Consider the following 7,181-nt stretch of genomic DNA (forward strand, 5'->3'; position numbering starts at 1 on the left):
CCTCTGGTGTTGTGGGTGTGGACTTCGTTAACATTAAGGAAGTATCTAGACAGTACATGGGTATCTTGGTGGAGTATCGAATCTTGTGGACCAGACCCATTGCAAGATGCTGTACTCTGTCGTTGACCCTAAGCCATCCCAGTCTGTCAAAGTGGGCAGGGGTGAGGTGGGTTCGGGGGGTGAGGCCAAGTAGGAGCCTGACCAGTTTGTTTTGGGAAGTCTGGAGCCTAGTTTTAAGGGCCTTTGAGGTGCTGTGGTACCAGGAGGTGCATGCATAGTCAAAGAAACCTTGTACGAGGGCTCATGTTAAGGTCTTCAAGGTGTTTTTGTTGACCAGTGAGGAGATCCTGTAAAGGAATCTTGTTCTTTGGTTGACTTTTTTGATTACGTTGGTGGCCATTTTATCACCGGAAAGATTAGCCTCCAGGATGGAACCTAGGTAGGTCATTTCATCTTTACGTGTGATAACATTGTCACCCACTCTAACCAAGAAGCCATTTGCCTTGCTGAGATTACTATTAGATCTAGGGCTGTCAAATGATTAAAAATTTTAATCAGATTAATCACAGCTTTAAAATTAATTTAATCATGATTAATCACCATTCGAACTATGTCCAAAATATGCCATATTTTCCTGTATATTGTTGTGGAAATGTTAATATAAATGACAGAAAGCGGATATAAATTCGTTTTTTGTTTTCTAATGCATTTATATATGATGTGAGCATTTGTAGGCCTAGCCTACACTTTGAGTTAAATTAACACTGGCTTTTGGCCATGTAGACTGGGGTCCCCCATGAGGAAGTCACTAATGTTGCTCTGGAGAGGGAAGTCTGGAACACTGGTGGAGCTGTTGCCCCGCGACCCGACCACGGATAAGCGGTTGAAGATGGATAGATGGATGGAGACTGGGGTCCCAGTCCAGAGATAAAAATCATAATGAAATGGCCTAGGCTACTTTCTATCAATTTCATTTGGGGGTCCTTGAAATTAAAATGACTGAGAATCAATGGGTTAAACTGTAGACTATAGTTAATTCACAAAATACAATAACATGGCACATAACCATTTTTGAAACAGGGCTTGGTTTAGAAAAGCCTATATTTTGAGCTAAAGTAATATATTGAATAACATATAAATGTAGGTGTTAAGGCTAGAATGGCATTGTAGAGAAGTGGACTATAGTGAGAGACGAGATTGTCTCTCCTTCATTGCGGGACTGCAGGACTCTGGAGATAGTTAGTCGTGAATGATCAGCTTCAGTCAGTGTTTTGGTTCGTACCTGGAGTTGTGCATTATCTGCGCTGTGCACAGCAGCACAGGAGAACTGTCTTTATATCCATGGTCGTTTTCAGTTGCTTTCCATGTGCGACACAAAAGTACCATGTGTTTGTTTTGGTAATAGCCTACTGCAGGCGCAGCCATGCTGATTCACGTAATCGCGTTGGACAAAACGAAACCAGGCGGACCAACGTTAATGGCTTAATGCACGTAGGACCCGCATTTTCAAACTGTCCACAAGTTGCGACGGACCCGACGGTACTATAAAGTGTTGTGAGGGATTCTTGCAGAGCGCTGCGTCTGATCCCGATAGCTACACAGCACTAGTAGTGTGCGTGTGTGCATGCGTGCGGAGGAAGAAGACTGGAGGAGGCGTGTGTGTGCGTGTGTGTGTGTGTGACTGTGTGTAGCCTAATGAATGATGATCCAAAGGGGCTTTGCTAGGCACTGTAGGCAGACAAAGTAACGCAACAGAGTTACAGAATCAAACCACTTGGCAACCCATTGAACCCAACTACAATACACAAGCTACAGTGTATCTCTCTGGTGTTGTTCAATCATGATTGTGCGCTACACAGTGACAGATTTGTTATGCACTGGACGTTCCTGAGCCTCGCGTTAGGGGCTTATACTCTAAGGTTAGGGGGAACACTGCGCATGCGTTAATTGCGTTAAATATTTTAACGCAATTAATTAACGCAATTAATTAACATCGTTAACGCGTTATTTTTGACAGCATTAATTAGATCCAAAGAAAATTGATTCAGTTTTTCAGCGAGCCAGGTGTAGATTCTACCGAGTTCAGAGCTGAGGGCCTTTTCAACCTGCAGTTTGTTCCTGTCCGAGACCAGCAGTGCCGAGTCATCTGCGAACAGGAACAAGTTGCAGTCACAAGCTGAAGTCATGTCGTTTACATATATTAGGAACAGTAAAGGCCCTAGTATGCTTCCTTGTGGAACGCCACAGCTCACTGGGACGGGGGGACAGGGGGACAGTGTTCCGTTCACTTCCACCATCTGTTCTCTCCCCTCCAGGTAGGATTGCATCCAGCTCACTGATGTGCTATCGAAACCAATTGCTTTTAGCTTGTTAACCAGTATGGAGTGGTTCACGGTGTCAAAAGCCTTTTGGAGGTCCAGCATGACCATGCCGCAGTATTTGCCAGTATCCACCTCTTGTTTGATGTGGTCGCTCAAATAGAGAAAGCATGTGTCAGTGGAGTGGGATGTTCTGAAACCAGATTGGAACTGCCAGTGGCCTTGTGGGGTTGGAGGGCACTCAGTTTCTTAAGTACCTCATCAGTTGTTACCATAACTAGTTTAAAATCGTCTTTACAAACACCTAGGTTTCTGTAGAAGGTTTTAATGTGCTCTACACCAAAGAGCCCAGAGTGGGAGGGCAGATTGTTAACCAGCGTTGTTGCTATGTTTGTAAAGAAGATGTTCAAGTGGTTGGCCACATCAAGCTTGTCAGTGATGAGAGTGTCGTTCGCTTTAATGTTTATGTTTGAAAACCTGGTTTTCAGTTTCTGGTTGTTGAGTAGCTTCCATGAGCTCTCGAGGATTGTTTTTGTTTTCCTCAGCTTTATCATTAATAAAGTTTCTTTTGGCGGATTTGGTCATGGCAGTAACAATATTTTCGTTGGGTTTTTAGGTTGTCCAGCTGAGCTTTGAACATGCAGAGAGACAGCGCGCTTGCTGACCTCACAATGACCTGGGCTGGCCTGCCTGGGGGGTGGGGGGCAGCAGCAGGAGAAATAAAGTTTGCCCTAGTGATTTTCATGGTTGTCTCATCACTAGGTTTGATCAAAAGAAATCTCTTTTGTGTAAAAAAAAATGCAGCACTGTCTTCTGTGGCAGGTATTACATGACATCCATGGACAATGATTTTAATAATAATAATAATAATAAAACTTTATTTGTATAGCACCTTTCATGACATGAAATGCAGCTCAAAGTGCTTTACACAAAAAAGAAAAGAAAGGCAGGGCATAAACAATACAGTGAGGACATGAATATATTTTTTTTTAAAAGACAAATAAATCAATTAAAAGCAAGGGTGTAGAAGTGGGTCTTGAGCTGAGCTTTAAAAATGTCTACAGAGGCTGCCTGTCGAAGGTACAGTGGGAGTTTGTTCCACGCCGTCGGCCCGTAGAAGCAAAAAGCTGCTTCCCCGTATTTTTTAGTTGCCATTTTTTTAGGCAAAGCGAGCAGGCCAGCAGTGGAAGACCTTAGGGGGCGGTTTGGGACATATTTCGGCAGGCAGTCATGTAGGTAGGAAGGTGCGAGACCATTGAGAGCTTTATAAACAAGTAAAATAATTTGAAAGGTCACTGTAGGACCTAAAGTTACCTAAAATGCGCTCACACCCTTGATTCGTCGGTGTTTTGTTTCTCTATGACTTGACTTTGTTATTACAGTAGATCACATTACACGTGTGTGTGTGTGTGTGTGTGTGTGTGTGTGTGTGTGTGTGTGTGTGTGTGTGTGTGTGTGTGTGTGTGTGTGTGTGTGTGTGTGTGTGTGTGTGTGTGTGTGTGTGTGTTTGTGTTTTAAGTAAGTGTTTATAATAAATACATTTTATCATTATTATGAGGAGGTGGTTGACTTGGAGGAGGAGGAGGTGGTCTTGGATGAGGAGGAGAACGGTGCAGCATTTGTATTATATTGCTTTCTTTTTGTTATTGTGTTAGAATGTTACTTGCAGTACAGTATCCGAGTGTGAACTGTGCAAAAAGTGAAATATAACCAATATTTGATTGAACCAATCATACTTGTTTTCACCTTAAGATGGAGTGTGCCTTGATGGTCCTGAATGCTGGAGGTGTCAGGATAGAGACGGTACACTTTTACACATGCTTTGGGGCTGTCCCAAAATTCAGGAATATTGGACTGCTATACATGAAAGACTGGAGAGAATAACGGGCATACACATTCCTTTTTCACCCAGTCTGTTCATTCTGGGGGATCCTGCCACATTGAGGCATGTTGCTCCTCCTTTAGCTGAATGGATACAAACGGCCATTATGTCAGGTAGGAGGCTGTTGGTCAAGGACTGGAAGGCTCCATCTGCACCTGCTCCATCCCTCTGGGATGCATCGATGGGACTATTGGCCGCTTACGAGCGACTGTCATACAGGCTGCTCAATAGGATGGACGACTATGACTTAAAATGGGGCTTTTACCATATGCACGTATCAGGACTCTGATTCGTTTCTGGCTCTGAGTGAGCTCTGAACGGGCTGCAACTTTAGAAAAATACACTGAAGGAATATGTCTGGAATTGGGGCTGGGGAGGACTGCGGGATATCTCTGTGCATCTCTGTTATATTGTTTTGTTTTGTTTTGTTTTGTTATGTGTTTGTTTTGTTATGCATTTATTTTGTTGTGTTTTGTCTATGTCTATGTCAGTTTCATATACAAAAGAAATTTAATAAAGTACAAATCATAAAAAAGATGGAGTGTGCCTTAGTGATTTCCCCATGGTTGTCTCATCACTTGGTTTGATCAAGCTAGAATTTCTGGACTTTGTGTCCTGAGCTACTAAAAAAAAAATCACTTTTGTGTAAAACAATGCAGCACTGTCTTCTGTGGCAGGTATAAACATGACATCCATGGACAATGATTTTAGGTCACTGTAGGACCTAAAGTTACCTAAAATGCGCCCACATGCACTGCGCAAAAAACATGGAATACGGATGTGTATATTACAGGAAACTCCCGTTAAACTTTCCAACAAACTCCCGTAAACTCCCGAATTGTACCATCACACCTGTATATTACCGTATATTAACTGTATATGCTGCTAAACTTGAGGTTTACAGGCAAAATACCGGTCCCGTAATTGCCCGTTATCTCCTCTTTTCACGCAGTGATGCCCTTGATTCGTCTGTGTTTCGTTTCGCTGCCTCCGCACCTCCACTTCCCGGGCTGAATTATGGGCCCAGCACATCCCTGGCCAGTACAGTAATGAATATAATAACACGGAAACTGTAACTTTCTAATAACATCCCGTCTCAAACCCTGATGTGTCATTTTAGCAATCCTTTAAACGTTGGAAAGTCTGCCTGCCCCCTTGATGTGAAGGCTCAATCGAATCCTAATGCGCACCAAAGAACCGCATTCTACTCCGCCAAAACACGCAGCAGAGTGCGGATCACTGCAGGTGTGAATGCAATCGCATGCAATCGCAAGTTAAACAGTTACATAGGGAGTGAATGTACCATTAAAGTTAAACAGTTACATAGGGAGTGAATGTACCATTAAAGTTAAACAGTTACATAGGGAGTGAATGTACCATTAAAGTTAAACAGTTACATAGGGAGTGAATGTACCATTAAAGTTAAACAGTTACATAGGGAGTGAATGTACCATTAAAGTTAAACAGTTACATAGGGAGTGAATGTACCATTAAAGTTAAACAGTTACATAGGGAGTGAATGTACCATTAAAGTTAAACAGTTACATAGGGAGTGAATGTACCATTAAAGTTAAACAGTTACATAGGGAGTGAATGTACCATTAAAGTTAAACAGTTACATAGGGAGTGAATGCACCATTAAAGTTAAACAGTTACATAGGGAGTGAATGCACCATTGTGGGATGAAGAAGTTGGTATTTGGCACACAAGAAGGAAGGAGAAGACATTATTACGCAGCTACTGTACATGTAGGATAAGCCAAAGCCACCCCCTATTTGTTGGTTGTTTATTTCATTATAATTCATTCTTACTCAAGTTCATAATGTAGTTCATGGGATTACAAGTCAAATAGTTAAAAAGTTCATGCTAATTGTATTTCATTTTGTCATTGTTCTATGTAATGTTAGTCTCTTTTCAACTCAAATACAAATAGTCACTGTGTTTCGTCCCTGCCAAGAACAAAACAGAGCTATAGCTCCTCTAAGCCACAAGGGGGCAATATACTCCAGTGAGTCAGCATGTTTCTGCCAGTCAGGACTCAGGCAATGAGGAAGCCAATATCCTGTATATGGTGAATGTGATACAAGCTGGACAACATGTGTCTCACTCATTTTGTGTGTGTTTAACTGTCTTGTTGCAGGTGAGATATAAGAGAGTGGGTTAATTTAGACACATAAAGTAGCATATGAAAAAAGGTAGCCTTGTGTCTCCACAATGTTTAGTGTACTGTAGTCATGTTCTGCTTAGCTAGCAGCTAATGCTAACTTGGTGATAATGACTGCAGGAGGCCCCAAGCTGCTACTGTGTGACTGTCTGATGTTATTGTCTCCACCAGGCCGAAGGCATGGGGAGAGAGTATGTTTTGCAGTCCGTCCGTGTGTCCTTCCTTCCTTCCGTCCGTTCCAACTCACTGTGATAGTGGTATGCTATTATGATAACAGAACTATTTGGTGTCATGCATTTTTGTTATTTTGTTTAAACTGAATGTGATGTTATTTCTGTTAGTGTATTTTGTTATGTCCAGTGAGTCAAGCATGTTTCTGCCAGTCAGGCAATGAGGAAGCCAGTACAGGTCTTCCACTGCTGGCCTGCTCGCTTTGCCTAAAAAAATGGCAACTAAAAAATACAGGGAAGCAGCTTTTTGCTTCTACGGGCCGACGGCGTGGAACAAACTCCCACTGTACCTTCGACAGGCAGCCTCTGTAGACATTTTTAAAGCACAGCTCAAGACCCACTTCTACACCCTTGCTTTTAATTGATTTGTGTTTTTAATTTCTTTTGTTATTCATGTCCTCACTGTATTGCATTACTGCTCTTGTTTTTTAATGTTTATGCCTTGCTTTTCTTTTCTTTTTTTTTCTCTCTTCATTGCTCTGTAAAGCACTTTGAGCTGCATTTCATGTCATGAAAGGTGCTGTACAAATAAAGTTTTATTATTATTATTAGTAAAACGGTCATAAAATCAAACCACACTGATATGG

This window comes from Electrona antarctica (genome assembly GCF_951216825.1).
Source record: "Electrona antarctica genome assembly, chromosome: 2".
Taxonomy (NCBI): domain Eukaryota; kingdom Metazoa; phylum Chordata; class Actinopteri; order Myctophiformes; family Myctophidae; genus Electrona; species Electrona antarctica.